Raw genomic sequence first — 26,386 nt, forward strand, 5'->3', positions numbered from 1 at the left:
TTCAATGCTATCAATGGTAGTCCTCCTCAGTATCTGTCTAATTGTATATCTGCTACTCACAAACTTGTTCCCTCTGGTCCTCCTCTGTACTCAAACTCACTGTCCCATGCAACACCTTTCCTCCTCTCTCTTCCACTCTTTCTCCCTACTTTCTCCACTGGAAGCTGCTGCCCATAACAATGAAAGACAGCCCAACTGTGGATTTCTTCAAAGCTTGGCATAAACTGAACTTACTGGCTGATGAGAAAGCTGCTCCTGCCCTGCCCCTATTTATCCCTATGTGGCCCCACCACTCCCTCCAGCGACACGTAATAATGTAATATTGAAGAATTATAGTACTCTTTAGTTTGAAGAGCTTTCCCCCTTAAGTTAATGCTACCCTTGTAAGTGTTTTCTGATATATATTTGTTTCTGTTTGTTTTGTTTTGTCACTGGTATATGTTCCACTTTTGTACACCTTCATAAACTGGCACACCTATTGTCCATATCTTTGTGCTACTGTGCAGGGTAAGGTACTCGTGGTGGCAACAGTAAAGACAGACACACGTAATCACAGTTCAGGGGTGTTTATTATATAGGGAGGTTGGAAAAACGCCTAATCTAAACCTAAATCTAAGATGGGAGCAAGCTACGACCATGAAATAATAATAAGGCAGTCCTAGTGGCATCTTGTCAAATAAAAGGGCCTATACTAACGATTGCCAATCCTTACAACTAAATACAAAAAGAGTTTGGGATAGGATTGAGAAGAAAGAAAGAAGTGTTCACAAATGATAAATCAGGGTGTGGTAGCCTGGGGTCTCCCATCTGACATTTTATATATATGAGTGAGCATGGGACAAGGCGGGACTCCTGAGCACAGCACACTCTCGAGCTTTCCCAGCATGGGACGACAGTTCTGCTCTCAGCTATCAGGACCTTCTTTGGTTAAATCTCTTTTCTACAAAAAGTCTCTTGCCTCTGAGGTTCTGCTGTGTTCAAAATAATAAACAAAAAGTTCCTTTCCGTATGTACGCTGGGTGATGACTTTTTAACCCTAGACCCCCTCTTCCAGGCTCAGATCCACAAAGATTCCTAGCTCTATCGGGACCTTCAGTGGTTAGGTTTCTTGCTTCCGAGGGTCTGATGGGTTCAAAGTAATAAACAAAAGTTCCTGTCTGATTGTACTAGGGTGATGGTTTTTCACCCTTGCATCTCCCTCTTCTGGGCATTGACCCATCTCGATTGTCGGCCTCCCTCCGTTGGTTTCACTATGGCTTCATTAAAAAAAAGATAACATCTGCTACAATCACGTGTCGTTGGCTGATGGCTTTTCACCCCTGGATCCCCCTCTTCCGGACTCAGACCATTCTATAAAGTTGGCTCCCTCTGTCGGGTTCACTACGGCTTGGTGTCCAAAACAATTTCACCTTTCGCATTCACAAGTCTTAATGTCTTTTTAAACAATCCACTGTGGACATCCCTCCGTCGGGTTCATGCTTGTCACCACAATGTTCATTAGGGCCCCATGTTTCGCGCCTTTCTGTCGGCATCACTTTTTCAGGTTCAATTTTGACAACACAATGTTCATTCTCCTTTCTCACTATGCGGATTCATCTTTCTTAGCTTTCTAATTACGTGCCGGTCAAAGACTTTCGAATGTACAGAGGATTTTGCTAGACCCCTGCATGACCACTTTAACCTCTTCTTTGTGGCTTTCAACTTTCCCAAGGCCTTCTGGTATTGGCAGTTTCAACCGTGGGGAATTTAACCAGAGTCTCTCGAGTGAGCACCTATGTGGTGCTGGACCCCTCTGCAGCTGGTTTTCCCAGTAGGAGTTAACAGTTCTTTGATTTCCCCTCAATTCGCCATTTGCAACTTTCGTTCAACACAGTTCAGTTTCTTATCGGTTCTCCCTTCGACTCAATGGCTGTGATGAACCGCTTGGCTTTTCTTGTCTCTGGAATCTAGGATGGTACAACAGTAGCAGGGGCCTCTCCCTGTCCTGATTATTATTATAGGAGGGGTTTGTGTACCATTGACATCTATTGCAGAACACGCTGGCTATTATTTGCGGTTTTACAATTCCTTTCACAGAGACTTTGCGTGTCTGCGTTGGAAATGGCAAGGTTGCTTTTCTCCTTGTTGCTCCTTCGGTTCTCGCTTCCTTTTTCCTCCTCTTAGATTGCCGTACTAGGATAGCTGTCTCATCATGCGGTTTGCCTTACTCATAGTGTGCTCTCGTGCTCTGCCTTTTATCCATGTGGGGAAAGGAAAGGGTCGTCAGGTATGGGTAATTATTTGCCTGACTCTGCCTGACCCTTGTGTTAGGACATGTCAGGTAAATGGCTCTGTTAGTCTTGTTTTTCACGGTATGGGAAAGTGTTAATGTTGGAAAAGGGGTGATAGAGGTTCTAAATATCCTGCTGAGCGGGATGGGGAAAAGTTTCATCAGAAGAACAAGTTACTTCTTACCTGGTAACGTTCTTTCGATGGGATGTTCCTCCGACGTATTCCTTATCTTAGATAATTTGTCTCCAGCTTGCTGGCCTCAGAAATGTTTCTCTGTAGAGGGCGCTGTGTCCCTCGACAGCCACCGTATCGGTGCCGACATCACCATGCCCATAAATAGCCACGCGCGGTGTCCGTTGCTCAGTTCCGTTTGTACCATAAGATAAGTCTTGCATGAATTGGCTATTGATCTTGAAGGAGCGTGAGCTGCAACCACAAGGGAAGTATTACTTCAGGGATGGATGGGAGGCTCGATAAGGAATACACCGGAGGAACATCCCATCGAAAGAACGTTACCAGGTAAGAAGTAACTTGTTCTTCGAAGGGCTTGTGTCCTCCGACGTATTCCTTATCTTAGATAGACTCCCATAGCAGTGGCATGTAATTGGAGGTGGGAGTAAGAATGTCATGTATCCCTTTTAGGAATAGACCGAATGTAATACGGCTTTGCCAAATCTGGTCTCTTGACTAGCTGAGGAATCCAGGTTGTAAAATCTTGTAAATGTATGTGCGGACGACCATGTGGCAGCCGCACATATGTCTCGGACCGGTACCCCTCTTTGGAGGGCCGAAGAGGCTGCGATACCCCTGGTTGAATGAGCCCTAAGATTCTGATGGGGCTCTTTCCCTGACAGTTTGTAACATTCCAGAATGGCCAAAATAATCCACCTGGAAATGGTCTGTTTTGTTATGGGTAGTCCCAACTTGTGACCTGAGTAGCCTACAAACAGTTGGTCTGCTTGCCTAATCCTAGCCAGTCTGCTGATGTAAAAGCTTAGAGCTCACCTTGGGTCCAGCATATGTAGCCTTTCTTCCTCTTTCCCCGGATGGGGAGGAGCGTAGAACGAAGGTAAGGTAATTTTCTGAGTGATGTGAAAATCAGAAACCTCCGTTGGGAGAAAATTCGGCTTCACCTGTAGGACAACTTTGTCCTTATGGAAAATAGTATGGGGGGGTTTACAAGATAGAGCTTGTAATCCGCTCACCCTCCTAGCAGATGTTAGTGCTACTAATAAGACAGTTTTAAGAGTGGGAAATCTCAGCGAACAAGAGTGGAGTGGTTCGAAGGGAGTACCCATTAGGAAATGTAAGAATACATTTAAGTCCCATAAGGGAACTTGGAATGGTCTTGGAGGATAGACATTAGTTAATCCCTTGAGAAATTGTATTTCTAAGGGTAGTTTGAAATACGATGGTTCCTCCGCAGTGCGCTTGAAGATTGATAGCGCCGCGAGATAGCCTTTTACAGTGCCAACTTGAAGGCCTGAGTTTGCCAAGTAGAGTAGAAACGATAACACCGTTGGTGTACCGCATGAAAAAGGGTCGATATTGTTCTCTCTACACCAGCTGCAAAATTTGTTCCAATGGCAGCGGTATAAAGACTTTGTTGCTGGCATTCTGGCCGAAAGCAACACCTCCATGACGTCATCAGGGAGGTCCCAATCCTTGTACCTCAACCTTTCAGAAGCCAAGCGTGAAGGTTGAGGGTTCTTATGTCTGGATGGAGAACCTGACCTCCCTTCTGCGAGAGAATATTCTCTTTGAGTGGAAGACGGATTGGAGGGCAGAGGACATATCCAGAAGGTCCAGGTACCACGTTCTCCTGGCCCAGTCCGGGGCAATTAGGATCATGGTTTTCCGGAATCTTCTCAACCTCCTGATCATTTGAGGAATAACAGGGACTGGTGGAAACGCGTAAAGGAGTGGAAACTACCAGTCCACTACGAACACGTCCCCTAGAGCTCCTCTCGGGGGAAATTCCCTTGAACAGAACAGATCGCAATTCCTGTTGGTACTGGTGGAGAACAGATCCACCTGTGGGGTTCCCCAAAGGGCGAAGATCTCTTGAAGGACTTCCTGAGCTAGCTCCCACTCGTGGGAGACTGTGCTCTGCAGGGGCGTTGCTAGGGGGGGGGCTAAGGGGGCTATAGCCCCTGATCTTTTGGTTGTAGCCCCGGATAGAATCTCAGGAGCTACAGCCAAAAGACTAGCTAGCCCCCAGTCCCAACAGTACCGACATCAGCTTAGCCCCGGGTCTTTTCCAGACCTAGCAACTCCCCTGGTGCTCTGCCTGCTCAGAGCGTCCGCTGTCAAGTTCTTCTCTCCGGCTAGGTGAACTGCCGATAGAGAGATTCCTTCCTGAATTGCCCAAAACCAGATCTGCATTTCCTCTCTGCACAGTGGCTGTGACCCTACGCCTCCTCTTTTGTTGAGGTAGTGCATGGCCACCGTGTTGACCGTCATTATCAGGACATTTCTCCCCTGTACTGATGGCAGGAAAGCTTTCAGCGCTAGTCTGATCGCTCTCAGCTCTAACAGGTTGATGTGTAGTTTGGACTCCGATGGAGACCAACGACCGCTGATGGTCAAGTCATGGGCATGAGCTCCCCACCCTGTGAGTGAGGCGTCTGTGACTACTGTTATCTCCGACCATGGTTGCCAAAACAGTTCTCCTTTCAAGATGTTCTCTGGATAGGCCCACCATTGAAGGTCGTGGGCTACCTTGTCCGGAATCCGGAGGAGATCTGCCATTCTTCCTGAGTATTGCGACCACTGGGTTCTTAGTTCCCAGTGGAGAGATCTCATTCTCAGGCGAGCCTCTGGCACAAGGAAGATGCAGGATGCCATGAGGCCTAGCAATCTCAAAAAGTCGAAGGCTGGGAGCTGTTGGGCATTTTGAAACTTGTTGACCATCTGCAGAATATCTTGAGCCCTCACCTCTGGTGGCGAGGCTTTTCCCAGGTAAGTGTCCAGGAGCGCTCCGATGAACTGGAGTCTCTGTGATGGTATCATCTGTGACTTCTTTAAATTGAGGGAGAAGCCCAGTTTGTGAAGGAAGTGGCAGGCATAATCTAGCTGGATCTGAGCTTGTTCCGAAGATACAACTCTGATCAGCCAATCGTCCAGGTAGGGGTAGACGTGGATCCCTCCCCTCCTTCGACTTGCAGCCACTACCGACATTAGCTTGGTGAAGACCCTCGGGGCGGAGGTCAGCCCAAATGGCAGAACTCGAAATTGATAATGAGAGCCGCCAATTGCGAACCTCAGGTATTTCCTGTGTTTGAGATGGATTGGCACATGGAAATAAGCATCATGGAGGTCCAGAGATACCAGCCAGTCCTGGATCTGGAGGGCCTGAAGGATCTGAGCGAGAGTTACCATCTTGAACTTGTCCTTCCTGAGGAACTTGTTCAATTCTCGTAAGTCCAAGATAGGTCTCAGTTCTCCGTCCTTCTTCGGTATGAGAAAGTAGGGGGAGTACCAGCCCTTGTTCCTCTCCGCTACAGGTACCGGTTCTATGGCACCTTTCTCTAGCAGGTCTACAATTTCCTGCAGGAGGAGCGGATCTGGAACTTTTAGAGAGCTGTGCCCCGGTGGATGACTCTGAGGGATGCGTAGAAAGGGTAGGCAGTAACCTTGGGCAACTGTCTCCAATGCCCAAGCATCTGACGTAATAGCCTGCCATTCCGTCAGATGGTGAGTTAACCTGCCCCCTACAGGTGTTTTGTGTGGAAAGACCTCAGAGTGGTTTGGGGGCGGCTGATGCAGATGCCGAGGGTAAAGAGGCACCTGCTGCTGCTGCGGCCTTAGTACTTTTGACCCGTCCACCTCGGGTGGATCTCCTTTGGCCTCTTTGAGCCGGCTGTCCTCTGCCTTTCCCGAATGCAGAACTTTCCTCTCCCAGAGGTTCCTGAAGGGCGAAAAGGAGTTTGGCAGATTTCAGCTCCTAAAGATTTTGCTGCTGCTTTAGATGTTTGCAACTTTTCCAGACTGTCATCAGCCTTTTTACCGAATAAAGAAGAGCCATCAAAGGGCATATTCAAAAGTCTGGCCTGTACATCTGGAGCAAAGCCAGACTTTCGTAACTACGCATGCCTGCGGATTGTAGTACTTTCCGCCATGGCCCTGCTGATACTGTCAGCAGAATCAATGCCAGTTTGAAGAGATTCGCACATGGCATCTTTGCCATCTTTAATGATGTTAAGGAAGGCTTCCCTTTCATCTCCTTCCGGTATGCAGTCAGCCGCTGATGAAGCACACTGCCACAGTGTGTGACTGAACCTGGCGAGCGTACAAGTGGCGTTGATGGATTTCAACACCCTACTACAAGCAGAAAAGACTTTTTTTGCCATAGAATCGTACCTTTTGTCATCCCTGTCCTGTGGAACAGTAGGGTAAGCGGATCTGCTGCTTGATGAAGTTGCCGCTTGAACCACCAGGATCTCTGGAGTCGGTGTTTTGATAAATATTCAGGGTCAGCCGCAGCTACCCTATACTTGGCTGACAATTTTTTATTGACTGCAGGGATAACCTCAGGAGTTTCCCAATTTGATGAAATGTTCCTTTGTAAAGCTGTATGGAAAGGGACCACAGGATCCTCCTGTGGACCTTTATCTAGTATGTCTGTAAGGTCATCTTGTTAAAAAACAGGTGAAGGCGCAGACCAACCCATGAATTCAATAATTCTTGCAATCAGGGTTCTATAGGGGGTTTCAGCATGTTCCCCTGGGTCTGGTTTGACAAATTCCACTTCTGGGGAAGTGTCCAATCCACTTGCCTCATGTAAGGATTCCTGTAGGTCTTTCAGCCTTCTTTCCTCAGAGGTAAAATCCTCTGAAACAGGTGGTGTGGTCCTCTGCAGCCCGAAAGGTCTTTCTTGGTCAGAATCCTCCCCTTCTTCATAGATTGAAGATAATCTGGGGTACTCTGACCTCAGAAATGGTGTAAAACCCATTTATAAAGCAGAAGGAGCCAAACTTGTCATTATTGGCCGAGAAAACGCTAATGTCGTCGACGCTGATGTGAAAGGCTTTGAAGGCGCCGAGAAAGGCGTCGAGAAAACTTTAAGAGGCCTCGAGGAACTCGAGAGGATCGGGATCCTGCTCGAGGATGTCGTCGACGTTCTCAGCGTCGTGCTGGAGGCTCTGGGTATTTCTTTTATCAGCGTCAATGTCAGGATCGACGATGTTGTCGATTCGATCGACCGATGCGTCGAAGAACCCTTCAATAACGGCGTCAATGGCGCCGAACCATGAGTCGAAGGAAGTTTCGAAGATGGTGCCTTCCTACCCGATGGCCCGTGGCGCTCTCGGGTGGACTCTTTCACCGGGTGCAACGACTCGCGGCGTTTCGATTTTTTGGGTTTTTCACCCAGGGTATCACCCTCATCTGTCTTCGAGGGGGTCGAGGCCGCTTTCTCGAAGATGCTTAGCATCTTTTTCCTGAATTCCTCCCACTCAGCCTGAGAGCTGTGTTTTGTGGGGCAGGAGACCCTTTCTGGGGAAACAGAACAGGACGAGGAAGGGGATCTTCGGCATCTCTTTTTTGAGTGTCTAGATCTCGACGAGTGGTGGGAGCTATTTCGAGACCTAGAATGGGAATGCTTTCGACGGCGAGGAGACGAATGCCTCGACTCGGCCGAAGAAACTTTCGAGGAGGTTTTGACTGGCTTACCTCTCTCGAGCTTCCCCTTGCGCTCCTTCAAGGCTTTCGCTGTCATGGACATGCAGTCCTCACACTCCGAACAATGGTGCTCGACTCCCAAGGCCGAAACATGTTTGGGGATGCTTGTGGTCTCGTGCAGAAGGGATGTGACCTAGCAGTTCGGGCTGGACTGCCCCTTTTGGGGTGGGGCCAAGTCTGATTTGCATATGGTCTTTCCCCTTCTGTAATGGCTTGGCAGGTGAAGAACGATGGTCTGGAGGGTTGCCCAGAGCAAAGCCAGTGGTTAAGATTAATTCTAAACCTTCCAGCCATCACCTCTTTGTTTTTGCTATGTCACCCCGAGTGGGACGGGTATGCCCAGACGTGGGTCCCGTGCCTGCTGGGCCTAGAAACCCAAGCTACTCCTCACTGATGAGGCCCAAAAAGGCCGAAACATGTTTGGGGATGCTTGTGGTCTCGTGCAGAAGGGATGTGACTTAGCAGTTCGGGCTGGACTGCCCCTTTTGGGGTGGGGCCAAGTCTGATTTGCATATGGTCTTTCCCCTTCTGTAATGACTTGGCAGATGAAGAACGATGGTCTGGAGAGTTGCCCAGAGCAACGCCAGTGGTTAAGATTAATTATAAACCTTCCAGCCATCACCTCTTTGTTTTTGCTCGACTCCCAAGCACCACAAACAGGTCCAGTGAGGATCCGTTATCGACATTTTCTTTCCGCAGTCTCGACATTTTTTGAAGCCGGACCACGGAGTCATCGGTTCAGATGAGGAAGCCATCGAGTACGAGTTGGTTTTATCGAGGAAATATAAGAGGTTCATATGACTGAACTGAGCAATGTTATTCTGAGGCCCCACGAAGCGCGGAAAAATGGAACTGAGCAACGGACGCCGCGCGTGGCTATTTATGGGAATGGTGACGTCGGCGCCGATATGGTGGCTGTCGAGGGACACCAACTCGGCGGACGTCGACGCGCAGCGCCCTCTACAGAGAAAACATTTCCGAGACCAGCAAGCTGGAGATGAATTATCTAAGATAAGAAATATGTCGGAGGACACAATCCCTTCGAAAGTATATTTCTCATCCTAGCGTTTGTGGTGCGTTTGGAAGGGTGGGTTTTTATAGGGTTGGTGAAATGAGTAGGAGGGATTGTGGGAACTATAGTTTTTTGTCACAGTCGACTGGGAGTTTGGAAAATTACAATCAAAGAGATGGCGAGAAGAATGACTGGGATAATCGGGTAGGTAACTGGAAAATAGGGACACTGGGAGATGTAAAATTGTTGGATTTTGATAAGGGAGAATGACAGTGGGAAAAGGGGTTTAAATGGAATAGCCTATAAAGGCCTCAAGGACTTCATCCTCCTCCCTGATGCAATGCCACATCTAACCTGGGGCATTTCACTGAGCATAACCCCGGGTTCCCCTAAACCAGGTGATCCTCCCTCGCTCGCCCCCCTCCAGGGTTGCGATCTGAGAGCGCCAGCCCTTCCCTGGCCACCTGAATAAGGGAATCTCAAGGTCTGCTTGGAGAATACCCTCAGGTTTCTCACAGCAGGCACCCCTGGGGGAAATGCCTCCACCATCTGTAAATGTGTTATTGGAAGCGATTTGTGATCGTAATTGACATCTCTATTCTTCAAATTAATACAAATGCAAATAATAGGCATGTTAAGGTTACGACACAGATGATGTGTGATGATGGAGGTGTTCAAGGCCTAAGGAGATATGTGTCAATCTGGCTTTAGAGCACCCAGAGGCACGGAAACTGCTCTTCTGAACACCTGTCAAGACCTGCTATCAAATCTTGACACTAACACCCCCTCTATCCTCATTCTCCTTGACCTCTCCTGTGCCTTCGACACAGTTAACCACAACATCCTGATCGCATGTCTCTGTGACACCCTGGGAATCACAGATCAGGCTCTGGTGTGGTTAACCTGCTTCCTCTCCGACCGCCCATCCCAGGTGGAACTCTGAGCCTTTCACTCGATTATCACTTTCTCAACCTGTGGTGTTCCCCAGGGACCTAACCTATCCCCCTGGTTTTTCAACGTCTATATAGCTGCCCTGGCACGTCTGATTGCCACTTTTGAATTGAATTGATATTTGATTTCTATCACGCTCATACACAAGTGTTTCAGAGTGCGACAAGGCAAGGGAGAGGAGGGGATTAGGGGAGAACAAAACAATGATCTTACTAGGCCCAGTGACATTGAGAATGCACAAGTGCATGGTAGAGGGGGTGGGTAAAGTGCATGCAAGGGGGAAGATGTGGAAAGAGCGCAGGAAGGAGAAACAGATAAATAATAATAAATAAATTAATAATAAAGGCAACAAACAGTGGTAGTGCAGCCAGCAAGTGGCAAGTGCTGGGCTTAAGGCAGCAGACAGAGTAGGTCTGATAAGTGCAGGAAGAAAAGGGGGGAGCTGTATGGGTACAGATACAGACTGCAGTGCAAGGGGTGGCCCGGATGCAGTGCGGGAGGGTGGCAGGGTGAGCAGGTACCTGGGCCCAGAGGACAGATGGTGGCCAGATGCACAGTGCCAAGAGAGAACAGATCGGCAGGGGAGAGGGGGAAAGAAGGCAGAAGCAAAGAGGAAGGTCTTGAGGTGCTTACGGAACCGGAGATGATTCTCCTCAAGTTTTAGAGTGGCAGTGAGACTGTTCCAGAGGGAGGCCCCAGCCAAAGACAGAGATCTACCCCAGCTTGTTTCTTTGAAAAATGACTGACTCTGAGGGAGTTAGAGGTAGAGGAGCGAAGAGCTCAAGAGGGGAGGTATTTGCGGAGGGATAGCTGAGGGTATTTTGGACCCAGGCCCCAGAAATCCTTGGGGACAATGCAGAGGGTTTTGAATGTAATCCTTGTATCCACTGGGAGCCAATGGAGAGATTTCAGAGCTGGAGAGGGCGGAGAGTAGAGGCAAGTAGATTTAGAAAGAGGCTGTTACAATAGTCCAACCTAGAGAGAACCAAAGCTTGGGGGACTGTGAGCTTCTGGGGGAATGAGAGGAAAGGCAGAGTACCTCTGACGAGGTGCAGCAGGAAGTTTGACTTTTTAGAGACATCAGAGATGTGGGCGGAGAAGGAAAGTGTGGAGTCAAAAAAGACCCAGAGGTTCTTAGCCTCGCAGGTGGGGTTAGGAGGAGGGCCAAGGGAAACCAGCCAGAGAGTGAGGGGAAAGGATGGCGAAGGTGTGCCGATGAGGAGGATCTCCGTCTTACTGCCATCCAGATAAAGATCATTGGCGTACATAAATCTTGAATGGCATTTAGGCAATCAGAGATGAGAGAGGAGGTGGCTGAGGGCAGCCTGAAAATTAGTTGATTGTCATCAGCTTAGCAGTGGAAATTTTAGCAGAAAATGGCAATGCAGTGGGTGAGATTTTCCAGGTATTGGTTGAAAAGCCAGGGTGAGAGGTTAGACCCCTGGGGAAGATAGGTAATAGGAAGGACCCAAGTTGGACCTGGAAGGGTTGATCACAGAGGAAAGAGGTCAGCCAAGCCAGAGCCTGATCAGTGATACCCAGGTTATCACAGAGACGGTTGAGCAGGATGGTATGGTTGACCGTGTCAAAAGGTAGAAGAGAGCTTGAGTAGAATAAGGACAGAGGGAATGTTAGAGTCAAGGTTGTAGAGCAGATCAGACTGGTGGTCATTGAGACAGACAACATAATCGGACTGAAGGTTAAGCTGAGAAAAGGCCAGGTTTTCCAGGAGTTTGCCCAGAAAGGGAGTAATGGAAATTGGGTGATAGCCAGACAAGAAGAATCTGCTGTGGGTTTCTTGAGAAGAGGGTGCACAAGGGAGTGCTTCAGAGGGGAGGGCAAGAGTCCTGAGGAAAAGGAGTGGTTGCATAAATCATCAAGAGCCGGAGTGAGAGTGTCTATGTGGTCCTTGATGGTTTTAGAGGAACAGGCATGAACCGGTTTTGATGAGGCTTTCGTAGATTGGACTTGTCTAGCACCCTCATCAGGGGAGAAAAGAGGAAAGGACAAGGAGGAGGGTGGGGGGGTGGCTGATGGAGGGTCAGCAAGCACAGGCATAGAGAGGAGAGGAGGAGATGGTGGACAAGATGTCCTGGGCTTTTGAGATAAAGTGAGAGTCAAGGACATTGCGCAGAGCCTAGGAGGCAACAGGAGGGGTAGACTGCAGCAGGGTTGGCCAGCTCCTTGCAGATTTTAAAGAGTTTGGCTGAGTTGTTAGATGCCGTAGTGACACAGGCTTGAATGTGGACTCTCTTCTTGGTGAGGACAGAGAGTTGGTATTACTTTTGGAGCAGGCGACAGGCCAGTTTGTCCGAGGATGAACAAGAAGCCCTCCATCTCCTCTCAGCTGCCCTAAACTTGCATTTGAGTGTAGCTAGGTCGGAGTCATATCAGGAATTGCAATTGGCTTTGGACTTCAAACTGATCCTCTTGACAGGGGCAAGAGCATCAAGAGTATCAGAAATTGAAGAGTAGAGCAGAGACAGGGCTATGCCAGGATGTGAGACAGCCAGAGGTGGAGGGGGGGGGGATAAGGTGGCAGCACCTGTAACTTGCAGTGCTACGTGGACGACATGCAACTATTTTACAGGCTACCCTCGGCCACCTCCTCCTCCTCACTCATATCTGTCTGTCCGCTATATTCAGTCTTGGTGTGCTGCAAAAGAACTCTGCCTTAACGCCACTAAGACGGAGATCGTTTGCATTGGGACCCCTTCTCCCGCTTTCCCACTGTCACTCTGGCCGGCCTCCCTTGGCCCTGCATGCGCACCCACCTGCGAAGCTAGAAACCTTGGGGGTCACCTTTGACTCCACTGTCTCCTTCTCCTCTCACATTTCAGACATCTCTAAAAAGTCTAACTATAAGCTTCACCTACTCATAGGTACTCAACTTTTTCCACTTTCCCCCAGAGGCTCACTGTCTCCAGAACCCTGGTTCTCTCCAGACTGGACTATTGCAACAGCCTTTTCCTCAACCTCCCTTCTTCTGCCCTGCACCCTATGCAACTCATCCAGAACACAACCTCAAGTCTTATCCTTGGCATCAAGCCCAGGTACCACATCTCTCTGTTGCTGAAATCCCTTCATGGCACCCTGTGGCTGCAAGGATCAAATTCAAGATCCTTTGCATTGTTCACAAGGCTTTCTGGGGCCTGGCACCTACCTACCTGCAACTCTGTCTACCTAAATACTGTCCCTCACGAGCCCTGCACTCATCTACCTCCAACCTTCTGCGAGTTAGCCAGTCTCCAAGCAGAGATTTGGAGGGAGATCCTTATCCTCAGCAGGTGCCTCCCTCTGGAATAGCCTATCTGCCACCTTCCGTCTTGAGCAGGATCTCCTCTTCTCCCCCTTCTCTCTCCCTCTACCCTGCTAATCCAGTTCTGTTTTTTTCTCTCCCTCCCCCCTCCTCTTCCTTACAGCATGCTGACTGGCCACCGGGTGTACCTCAGTCCCACTGGTCCCTGGCACCCCTGCCAGTCCTCTCTCACACTTGCCTCAGGGCCCTACACCCCACCAAGACTCAATGCATTTGATAAATTAACCCAAGAGAGTGGCTCTCTGCACTTAGCCCAGTCTCAACCGACCGGGTTCACTTGATCCTCTCCGTTCCTGTCACCCTCTGTGCACTTGCGCGATCGTATGCACCGCGCCTGAAGATCATCTGTCTGTCTCCCCTGTCTTCACCCCTTAATTGCACTGTTAAAACTGCAGAATCGCCGTCAGGCTTATTTTCTGTCTCCCAAACTATTAAATGTATTTTTTATGCACTTACTCTGCCTGTGCAGACTATTCTCTCAGAATTTCCAGGGCTGTCTGTTTTTTTTCTCCATGTTGCCACCCTCCTTGAGCTCTTTGAAACACTTGCCTGTGTATATGCGCTATATAAATAAAGAATACCATACCATAATGCATGCTGGAAAAGTATGAAGTTTGCACAATGCAGGCAAAAGGGCTAAATCGCCCCTGCCAGGACTTGAAGCTTTGGGCTTGTCACCTATTGTAGCTCTAGGCATCATTGTCTTTGAGTCCCCTTTGGTCCCTTCTACTTCTCCTCTCATGAACCTCTGCATCCCTCACAGAAACTAGCAACAAGAGTCTGACCAAATGACAGAAGCTGTGCTCTACAAGTTAATGTTATATTATATTATTGAAAGGGCACCTGAAATAACGGGGCTATTTAAATGTAATCACTTAAAATATTGTTTTGTTAATTACGAAACAGTTTGGGGGTGGTGGGGTCCAAAGCCCTTACACATTATTATTTAAATACATCACATGAAACAACATGAAGTAGGTTATCGGTGAAAATACACAGCAATCTGGTTTAAAATGACCCACATTGATGTAACCCTGTAATACAATCTATGCTTCATCTGTTAAAACGAATTTAAAGATGCTTTTCTTTTGCATTATGATGAACGAAGACCAGGTTTAAAAATGGAAAGCATACACATTGACCAAGTCTGCATTTGTGTTTGGAGTAGGTAACAGATGTGTATTTGAGAACAACAGAATGTTTTAAACTTCCTAGTGCTCAGTCCTTCGTTTTCCCTCCTCCACCTACATCACTAGGGAAACCCGGCTCTGCCAGTGATCAGGTGTTAAACACCTCATGCCAAACAGCCTGTGAATAACAAAAACCGTGTCCTGGCTGGAATGCCAGCCCAAGCCCAGATAGTTTCACTCCTTACAAGCAAACACTTTCAAAAGACTATTGTTTTAAAACTAAGCAAGTAAAGTGTTTCAGTTTGAAATAGCAAACACGGAGCACAGTTTTGGAATGAAATTAAAAGACGTGATGAATTATTTTTTTAACAAATGATTATCATTATTTTGTTGTATAAAATATGTACCATTTCCAAGAAGTATTTTTTATTATTATGCTGTATATGTACTATTTGCAATGGTGACACACTAACACATCTGTATTTTACTATTACACAGGGAAAAACACACATGTTTGCCAGCATAAAAGAAGTCTTGTTTTGTGCTGATGAGCGTTTTTGCATTTTACAACACAAGTAATTTGTAAAGAAAGTGAAAACGAAAATGATGTTTGCCTGTTGGTATTGTGAGGGTAATACTTCACATTGAACGCAACTGCTTAGACCGTGTGGTTATACGGCAAACCTATTTACTAGCCAAAAAATATGGATTTATCTTGAAAGTGAACTTTGAGCATTCATCTGTTAGTGACAGCAAATAGGTTTATACAACAAAGCTGACAGCTCCCTCAACAGAATCAGAAAATTCTCACAGACCTATTGTAATCTGCCCATGTTATGTTATTTGACCACATTTTTTAATGCGCTTGTTTACTCACAGAACTACAGGGGTTGCTTAGTGATTTTTGCATTATTTGACATTTCGCATTGTAAACTCTTGCTAAACGCCATAGGATTGGTCCGATTTTGTGGTAAGAGGAACACAAAATGATAGCTGCATTCTTCCTCAGAGCAGCTGAAAATAGTACTACTTATGGCCCCATTATCGAAATTTGGTGATATCTCAGTGCTACATTATCTGAGATACCACAAAACTGTATTACCATTACCACCCCTTGGTCCGGTGGTAGTACTGCTGGATTACAAGTGGTTGTAGGCGGTGTTAGTCCCCATTATTTGGAGTCCCTAGGACTCCATGGGGGATTACAGTGGTATTTCTGCCGGCAGTAATACCGCTGAATTGGTCGATTTTGGGTGGTAAGGTGCAAGAAATACCTCCCAGCTTATTTCTGGAGGTTTTTCCTCCACCTTACTCCCAAACTGTTGGTTGTAGGCATTCCTGCCACATGATTACCGCACCACCCAACTAATGAAGCTCATATACATGGTTATGTGGTAAGGATGTGGCAGTAACAGAATTACTGCCTCTTTTACCACACAACCATATTGAGTTTGGTAATAATGTGGAGGAAAACTTTCCACATTTCAATATTTCCTGCAGGTGAAATTACCGCCCACAGTAAATACTTCAAAACCCCAATTACTTCACACCATACTACCCTACCACTCAACCCTAATTCTAAAACTTGTCCAATCTGTTCCATCTGTGCTATAATTGCATCTAGCAAGTCTGCCTAATAACATATCTGTGGTGTAGTCACATTTAGAAAGTCTGCCTAATAGCATATCTGTGGTGTAATTGCATCTAGAAAGTCTGCCTAGTAGCATATCTGTGGTGTAGTCACATGTAGAAAGTCTGCCCAATAGCATATCTGTGATATAATTGCATCTAGAAAGTCTGCCTAATAGCATATCTGTGATATAATTGCATCTAGAAAGTCTGCCTAATAGCATATCTGTGGTGTAATTGCATCTAGAAAGTCTGCCTAGTAGCATATCTGTGGTGTAGTCACATTTAGAAAGTCTGCCCAATAGCATATCTGTGATATAATTGCATCTAGAAAGTCTGCCTAATAGCATATATGTGGTGTAATTGCATCTAGAAAGTCTGCCTAGTAGCATATCTGTGGTGTAGTCACATTTAGAAAGTCTGCCCAATAGCATATCTGTGATATAATTGCATCTAGAAAGTCTGCCTAATAGCATATCTGTGGTGTAATTGCATCTAGAAAGTCTGCCTAGTAGCATATCTGTGGTGTAGTCACATTTAGAAAGTCTGCCCAATAGCATATCTGTGATATAATTGCATCTAGAAAGTCTGCCTAATAGAATATCTGTGCTGTAGTTAGAAAGCCTTCCTACTAGCATATCTATGGTTTAGTTAGGAAGTCTGCCTAATAGCATATCTGTGGTACAATTGCATCTAGAAAGTTTGCCTAATAACATATCCGTGGTATATTTGCATCTAGACAGTCTGCCTAATAGCTTGTATGTGGTATAATTGCATCTAGGAGGTCTGCCCAATAGCATACCTGTGGCGTAGTTATAAAGACTGCATTATAGCATATCAGTGGTGTAGTTGAACTTAGAAAGTCTGCCTAATAGCATATCGGTGGTATAATTGCATTGTGAAAGTCTGCCTAACAACAAATCTGTGCTGTAGTTAGAAAGTCTGCCTAATAGCATATCCGTGGTATAATTGCATCTTGAAAATCTGCCCGATAGCATATCTGTGGTGTAGTTAGAAAGTCTCCCCCAATAGCATATCTGTGGTGTAGTTGCATTTAGAAAGTCTGCCTGATAGCATCTCTGTGGTCTAGTCCGCACTTAGAAAATCTGCCTAAACAGCATATCTTGTGGTATAGTTGCATTTAGAAAGTCTGCCTGATAGCATCTCTGTGGTCTAGTTTCAATTAGAAAGTCGGCCTTAATAGCATATCTTGTGGTGTTAGCTACATCTAGAATGTCTGCGAAATTAGAACTTCTGTGGTCTAGTTTTATTTAGAAAGTCCGCTTAATAGCTCATCTGTGGTATAATTGCATTTAGAATGTGGTATAATTGAATTTTGAAAGTGAGAATAATGGGGTATTGTTGAACTTAGATTATGTAAATAATAGTGTTTAGTTAAACTTAAAAACTGCGAACAATTTCACCAGGTAGTATAGTTGAACTTAGAAAGTGCAAATTATCGCTGTGGTACAACATTAGTACTGTTAATCATAGAGGGTGTGTACAATTAACTTCTGGTGGTATAGTTGGTAAGTGTGAAGGTGTGAACAAAATCATCCAACGCCAACTATAATGCAATTCTAACTAATCCAAATCATGAGTCTACCCAACCCACCACGGTCCACCAAAAATGACCCCTTTGCGACCGCCTCCCATCCCCTCCCTCCACAAACCATCCTGCCCTCCACCAGATCCCCTATCCAAACACCAAGCCAGAGGGCCACCCACCACGCAATCCACCCACCCTACCTGCCATCCCACCACCTGCGACCGCTACCCAACCAACTTTCGACTCCTTCACTCCAATATCAACTGACCAATTTCTCAAACTTCTCTCTGTCCGCAAACCATCCGGCTCCCTGCTTGACCCCTGCCCAGCCACAACCCTCAAAGAAATGTTTGCATCTACCTGCGCAGGAGAACATGCAAGAACCATCATAAAACGACTACCTCTCCTCGGGAATTTTTCCCGACGCACTCAAAACTGTTCATGTCAAGCCCCTTCTAAAAAAAACTTCCCTCGACCCTTTCGAGCCCAAAAACTACTGCCCCATCTCAAATAACATGTTCCTTGCAAAACTCATTGACCGAACCGCCTACTCCCAACTAAATGCCTTTGTCGATGCTAACAATCTCCTAGACCTCGCTCAATCAGCACCCGCTAGCCTGGCCATTTGCCATGGGCAATTCGCGATGTTAGGCAGAAACCTGTGCAGTTCCCTCTGGGACCACTGCAAAAGATTTAGGACTACAGGTGTTTGGCAGTAAACCCACTTGGTAGCAGTCTGCACCACACAGATTCACTTGGTAGCTGTGGCTGAGCAGTCAGACTTCCCTCAAGAAGAGTTAGGCAGTATACAGAGTATTCACAATAGGCCATGAGAACACAATAGAACAAGTAAACACTGGCCAGGGCTTGGTGTAAAAGAGATATAATTATTTATTTAAAACCACATCTAGAAAAACACACAGGCACTAATAGTAAGCAATTCAAAAACACGGTCACCAAAAGATATACACTCCCTTAAAAGAATATTAGACAAGTCTTAAGTAAAACCCCACTTATTTTCAGACAGCGGTGAGCGCTTAACGCAGATGGCACTCTAATAATTTGTTTTAAAAGGGAGAGAAAAGCAGAGAATAAATTGAAACAGATCCCAACACTTTTTCACAAACACAACAAGGGAGGAAGGCAAAGTAACACTAGGAATTCACAGTCAGTAGGCCGGATCCGCTTAAGAGGATCCAAACGAAATGTGTCCAAGGTCACACGGTTGCAGTGCACAAAAGTCTTGTAACGGTTCAAACAGGAGTTGGATCAAAGAGAGGGACCAGTTAGAGGGTCAAGGCGGCCAGCCCAGTCCAGAAGGTTAAGGGGTTATTATTACCTTGTAGCAATCTTTAGAAAGGGAGGCCTGGCGGACACGGTATCTTAAAGTGGTGAGAACACTCCAGCGGGGGCAGTTGTTCCTGGCAGCGGATGCAAGCCGGTGCTTCGTCCGGGGGAAGAGAGGATATCGTCGGGGAGGAAGACAAGAATCCGTTGCACTGCCAGGGAAGAAACCAGCCGCGCAGTTTCTCAGGTACAAGGAGCGGTCCGTTGATTCGCGGTTCAGTGGTGAGTGGCTATCCGGCCGCCGGGGTGCTTGGCACGGGCAGTTTGACCACAAACCGGTCTGGGGTGCTAAGAAAGAAGGTAAACTGGTTGTGCCCACCAGTCAGGGGAAGAAGCCTCTCCAGCCGGGAGATCTTCTCTGTCGGCGGGAAGTGGTGAGTCTGTTCCGCAGGGCTCCACCGGTGGTGTCATCGTGGTAGGTCAGCTCAGCTTCTCCCTCTTCGGATTCTCAGGTCCTGTGGCGACTTCTGAAGTTCCAGTCCCCAAAGCCCTGCTTTTTTGCAGCATACCCCCATTCACTCAGCCTAGCTGTCAATCAAACATCCTAAGTGGTGAGCCGGCCGGCTCACCACTTGGGCCAATCACACAAGAGTGCGACTTGAGTTACGAAGGTAACTCAGTCCAGGGTGCCTAAACCCCCTCCCACACCCCCTGTGGTACCCAGACAGAGTGGCACCACTTTCGGAGGCTTCTGTCGAGGAGCCCGCCAAAAAGTGGAACAAAGGGCTCGACTTGGGTTGGAGTCACAGAAGAGAACACAAACGCCATTTTAGAATCGAGTCTTGGCAAAAAATACCAACCGGCGAATTAATATTAAATAAATAAACGGGCGGTATGTTCGAGGCTATGAGAATTAAATAATTAAAGTTGGTAGCCTCGAACAATGGGAAAATCCCATAGGGAAATATTCGCGGTCAAAAGTAGTTTCCACTGCCACCAGCCAAAACTTGATCAGGGGGGACGGAGACGAATTGCCCCGACCAGTATGTCCACAATATGATGGTTCGTACTGGTTTCTGTTAATAATTTGGGACTAGTAAAGCCAATGGTGACTTTACATGCCCTGGGAGACAGTAGTCAGTCCCAGGATATGGAGTCTATGGTGGGGTGTCACTATGACACCCCTGTGTTACGGCACGGAGGGTGCTGTGTAACACACATAGTAAAACACACATGAGACCCTATGGAGTAAAGGACCCCATAGCCCATAAAACACATTAACAGTCAAAGGAACACCATAAATCATGTCCAAGAGTGGGAGAAAAAGAGTCTCACTCTTGGCAGGAGAAAAAAACAAACTCCAGAAATCCAGCAAAGCTGCTGGGGGATTCACTAGGTTAGGAAATTCAGCCTAAAGAGAGAATTCTCCCTAACAGCCGACCCCCTCAAATTCAGTAAAAAACCCTGGATGCACCCTAGACTCAGACCTAACCCTCTCATCCCAAGTCAACAACGTCTCTAAGTCCTGCCACCACCACCTTAAAACTCCAAGGCGCATTTTTCCATACCTCTCCTTTCCCAATAGGATCTCCGCGGTCCAATCAATTGTTATGTCAAGACTGGACTATGCTAACTCTCTCTAACTCGGGATCCACGCGTACCAACTGACTAAACTACAAAGAGCACAAAACGCTGCAGCCAAACTGCTACTATCACTTGGCCCAAGAGATCACATCTCTCCAGCCCTCAAAACGCTGCACTGGCTTCCGGTTGCCCGAAGGGTGACCTTCAAGACCTTATGCATCTCTCACCGAGCAATTCACAAAACCGGACCTCAATATCTTCAAGAAAAACTAAAACCCTATCATCCTCCTCGTACTTTAAGATCAAGCTCTGCTGGCCTCCTAGTCATACCAAAAACCAACTCAGTCAGGTTAGGTGGATCATCATTCTCAGACCTGGCCCCCGCTTCCTCCCCACATACAACTCACCGAGGACCTCATGTTGTTCCGCAAACTACTGAAAACATGGCTCTTCCCCTAAAATCGACTCTTAACTCAAACTAGATAACAGCAACTCAATTACCTTAGCCCAAAGCCGCTATATCATAAATAACAATCCAGCATCATGATCCGAGTGAGAAATCAAAAACTAATAAGCGCTAATGTAAATTTAAACAGATAAACTGAATAGAACGAATGAAGTGGATGAAAGTAGTGAAGTGGATGATATGAATAATTTGGATGAAAGCAGTGAAGTGGTTGTAATTAAGCAAATGGATGAAATGGAGGAGAGGAACGAAGTGGATGAGAGGAATAAAAAGTGGACGAGAGGATGGAAATGATGAGTACATGATACGGACGGAGTGCACGGAATAGATAGAGTGCATGGAACGGATTGATGGCATGGAAAGTCAGAATGAATGGAATGAACGAAATGTATGGAATAGATGAATCAAGTGCATGAGATGGATGTAGTGCATGGGACGTAGGTAGAACGGATAAAGTGGGTTGAACGGATGAAGAGTGTAGAATGGAGGATAAGTATAGAGCGGATGAAGATTGTGGAGCAGATGAAGAGTGTGGAGCGGATGAAGAGTGTGGAGCGGATGAAAAGTGTGGAGGGAATGAAGAGTGTGGAGCGGATGAAGAGTGTGCGGAGCGGATGAAGAGTGTTCGGAGCGGATGAAGTGCGTGGAGTGGATGACATGTGCGAAAAGGATGGTGTATGGAAAGGACGAAGAGTGTGCGGAGTGAGTGGAGCATGCAGAGCGGATGGAGCATGTGGAGTGGATGAAGCGCGTGGAGGAGATGACTTGTGAGGAAAGGACGAAGCATGTGGAAGGGATGAAGTGTGTGAACGGATGATGCCAATAGAACAGTTGAAATGGGCGGAATGGATGAAGTGGGTGGAACGGATGTAGTGGGTGGAATGAATGTAGTGGGTGGAACGGATAAGGTGGATGGAACAGATTAAGCTGATGGAACAGATGAAGCAGGTGGAACGGGTGATGTGGGTGGAATGGATGAGGTGGATGGAACTGATGAAGTGGATGGAACGGATGAAGCAGGTGGAACGGATGAAGTGGGTGGAACGGATGATGTTGATAGAACGGATGAAGTGGGTGGAATGGACGAAGCGGGTGGAACGGATGAAGCGGGTGGAATGGATGAGGTGGATGGAACTGATGAAGTGGATGGAACGGATGAAGCAGGTGGAACGGATGATGTGGGTGGAACGGATGATGTTGATAGAATGGATGATGTTGATAGAATGGATGATGTTGATAGAATGGATGATGTGGGTGGAACGGACGAAGCGGGTGGAACGGACGAAGCAGGTGGAACAGACAAAGCGGGTGGAACGGATGAAGTGGGTGGAACAGAAGAAATGGGTGAAACAGATGAAGTGGATGGAATGGGTGAAGCAGGTGGAACGGATGATGTGGGTGGTTGGGATGATGTTGATAGAACGGATGATGTTGATAGAATGGATGATGTGGGTGGAAAGGATGAAGCGGGTGAACGGATGAAGCGGGTGGAACGGACGAAGCGGGTGGAACGGATGAAGTGGGTGGAACAGATGAAATGGGTGAAACAGATGAAGTGGATGGAACGGGTGGACGGATCATATGGAGTATATGGATCAGATGGAGTATATGGAAAAGATGGAGTGCATGAATCAGACCATGCATGAATCAGACCGAGTACATGAAACAGACTGAGTGCATGGAAGAGATGACTGCATTCGATAAAGTACATGGAAGAAATGAGTCCATGGAACGGATGGGGTCCATGGAACTGATCGAATGCATGGAGCAGATGGAGCGCATGGAACAAATGGAGTGGATAGAACGGATGGAGCGGATAGAACAGATGGAGTAGATGTTACGGATAGAACTGCTGGAGTGCATACAACGGAGGGAGATCATGGAACAGATGGAATGCATGAAGTGCGTCGAGCGGATGAAGTGTGCCCAATAGCGTCACTGTGTTAAAGTTGAATTCCGAAGTATGCACTAATAGTATCACTGTAGTAGAAATTAATTTATTAGGTATTCCCAACTTTCACTGAGTGTACCTGGTCGCATACACTTTACTGATTACCACAGTATCCCACTACTATGCTTACTCTCTCCTATACACCAGCATTCAATTAGAACACAGCAGTACTATGACACATTCGGTAAAGCTGTTCTCATACTAACATTACCCATCAAACTACCCATCATTCTTATAAAACAGATAGCTAGCACCCACCGGCTCGCTTAGGCGTCTCCTCCGGCCTAACGCATTCAGAACTCAGTCTGAATGTCCACCCTCCAGACTGAACACATTCAATTGATCTCCTCTGCTCCACACCTACCGTTAAGAAGCAGCTATCATGCAACAACCACACCAGCTGCACACATACCTGGTGCGCCCATGCACTTTACGACTCTATCTCTCTCAACTGACTCGAACTGCAGTTCCCGAGGGCATTCAACCTACCAGCGCCTTGAGATCATAACAATGGTACATAAGGCACTATACAAATGCAAAATAACATAACATAACATAACAATGTAGTCCAATGCACTCTATGATTGGGTCTAAATCTCCCAAAGCACCACTCATACTTCGCAAATGTACCTCCATGGTAACAATATCTGAGTAATAGGCATATAATCCACATTTAGTTTCCGCCCCTCTATTTTTGCGCAAATGAATAAGTAAGGCCAGATAAACAAATGACCACATGATCTTAGTCACTCTTCAAAATATTTGACTTTACGGTAACCATGTGAAGGTAAGTCCTTGACCGCTCACACCAGAGAGAATACTAGGGAAGGAAGGCCCAAATAGATTTTGTAAGGATAACAAGTTTTAATCTCACACCCAGATCCGAGCAACACAAAGAACTCTGCTGCTAAGAACGTTCTGCCAAGAGAGGGTACATAGTGATGAAATACATACAGTAAAAACCTGCGCGGCTGGTTGGTGTGCATCTATACAAGATCCGCCTGCCCCATAAGGGATGCCAGGTCATTGGTTTCAGCCCAGTCCGTCCGTCTTCCATCACGTGGCTGTCGTGGAGATCATGTTCTTCTCACTGATGAAGGTCAAAGAATGAATTAACTATGCTCCTAACACAATGCTACTTTGTCATTGTACTGTGCACCTGGCAGGCCTTAAAACTGGCACACAGGAGGTTCTGGGGCACTCTTACCTTCACACACACATTTCCCTCACTCCCTTCTGCGCCATCCGGCTCCAAGGTCTCCACCCTCGTTTTGAACTATAAAGTATACCTCCCAGCACCTTGCGATACAAATCATATGATTATAGCTCAAAGACATGCAATATCTGTCCTCTTTGAACATTTCAGGACTTGTTACTTTGGGGTTGGTGGTGAAAGGGCACCTGATGCTGTGGAATGGAATCTTGGGGGTTAGTTAGTTATATGGGCTATAACTTCAGTTGTAGGGCTTTGGTTTCTTTTAGGGCTGCAAAGTTTTCAATCACTTTAAGGCAGATCTGATTCGAGGTGGGCAAAGCTTATCTCATTCTGGTCCACCCGCTCCACTAGACTATCTAGGTCTCTCTTATGCTCTCTGATGGATTCCAGCATGTCTTTCCATAGAACCACCATTTCGGGTTGAAATGTCTCTCTAATGTCCTGTTTCAAGGATTCTAAGGACAGCAGCAGAAAGTCAGAGGTAAGTGGGGTTCCAGCGGATGAGGTTTCCTCTATAGCGTCTTCATCCCCAGTGTGTCTGTCTTGGATTTGCATTTGTTTTGAGGCAATCATAAAGGCATGTATATAAAGGCCTGTATGTTTGGTGTCTTTTGTTTTGCGAGCTGGCATGGACATTGTTGTAGCTTCTTTGTTTTCCAGTCTCCAATGGTGATGCAGCAACTCTGAGTGCAGCAGGTTAGAGTCATAAGTCAGTGCAAAGTTGTTAAGCCCAGGTTCATGGGAGGTTGGGTAGATCACTGTTTGGATTTAGGCACTCATTATCCCTATGGGTTCCTCAAACCCTGCGGGGCATTGCATACTTGCCGTGAATGTAGGCCTGCTGTGCCATGCATGCTATGTGTGCCACCTCAATCAGTGGCGTAACACAAAATGTGGGGGCCCCCCTTCGAGCCATGCTGAGGGCCCACTCCCCCAACTCAGCAACAAATCACGGGTCGCGTCACACTCTGGGTTGCCTAGATTATCACGCTTGCGCAATACGCACAAATCTGCTGTTGAAGGGGTATGCCACATACTACACTAGGAGAAAGATAAAAATATGTGTTTTAATGCAATATACAGCACGCTTTCTGAGAATAACTGTCTAAAAAGCCAGAGTGTTTGCAATGGTTTTGTAGGGTAACACCAATCCAATACATGCAACTCACCAACAGTCCACAGGAACATTAATGCTTTGCTATTAAAAATGCCAAACCACAATGAAAACATGTCCAACTGGCTGCACGATGTAGACTAGTGTAATAACATTATAGTAAAGCATGCCAGGCCACATTTAGACATGCCTAGACTGGTTGCACCAAAATGCCAGTTGAAGCAATCACACTCATCAAGAAGAGAAAACACATTCAAGCCTGCGTCTCTGTGGCCTCTAACAACATGGCCAAACTCTTTACAATCTGTAAGTAACTGTTCAATCTTGTTGCGGTCTTTACCGCTCCTGTTCTCTCCTAGGCCCTCTGTATGGCTCTGTTCTCTCACCGCTCTGCTAAAACTCAGGACATCCAGGGTTACACACTTCCTGAGGCAGAGAGTGGGTGGGGGTAGATCTCTCTCCCCGTTGGAAAAGCCTCCCTGCCCCAATCAAACTTGAGCCGAACCACGTAAAGATCCGGAAGCAGCTCAACACGTTCATCTTCTCCTCTGCTTTCTCTCTCTCTCTCCCCTCCTGGCCTACCTGACCTACCTGTCTGCTGTACCGACTTGTTGCTGGGCTACCGTCAGAGTCTCACTATGTCCAGACTGTTTCTTGATCAGTCACCCCTGCACTGCCTCTGGGCCTAACACGCACTCAGGAGCTGTAACTGTAACCCTACAGTCCCTTGTTCTCCTTGCACTACCCAGAGCTGCACTGCCCTGTTTTTCCCTCCACTCTCCCTTGCACTCCCCCCCCTTTCCCCTTTCACTTCTCGTTCTCACACCTGCTCAATCTGAATGACACAAGGCCGAGTAAGATAGTTTGTCTTGTCCTCCCTCTATCTTGCCTCCCGTGTCTTGTCGCGCCTAGAAACACTTGTGTACAGTCGCGTTATTAATGCCTTGTATCTTATCATTTTATCATAGGTGCCCAGACAAATATAGAATGCCCGAGTAAGAAACGACTTATCTGGCAGCACCCAAATGCCAGTCTAGCCAGGTAATTACACCTAGCAGGACTGCTTTATCAGAAATGCCCAGTTACAAAAAAAAGTCATGCCAAACTGAGGAATTACAACACTGGCAGAACCAAAATGCCTCTCTAGCCACTAATACCACATATCATGCCTGCTTAGACTGGACATGGACAACCATTATGATTTGTCACACTATCCCGCCCCGCC

This window comes from Ambystoma mexicanum, chromosome 5p (assembly GCF_040938575.1).
Source record: "Ambystoma mexicanum isolate Mex_15411 chromosome 5p, UKY_AmexF1_1, whole genome shotgun sequence".
Lineage (NCBI taxonomy): Eukaryota > Metazoa > Chordata > Amphibia > Caudata > Ambystomatidae > Ambystoma > Ambystoma mexicanum.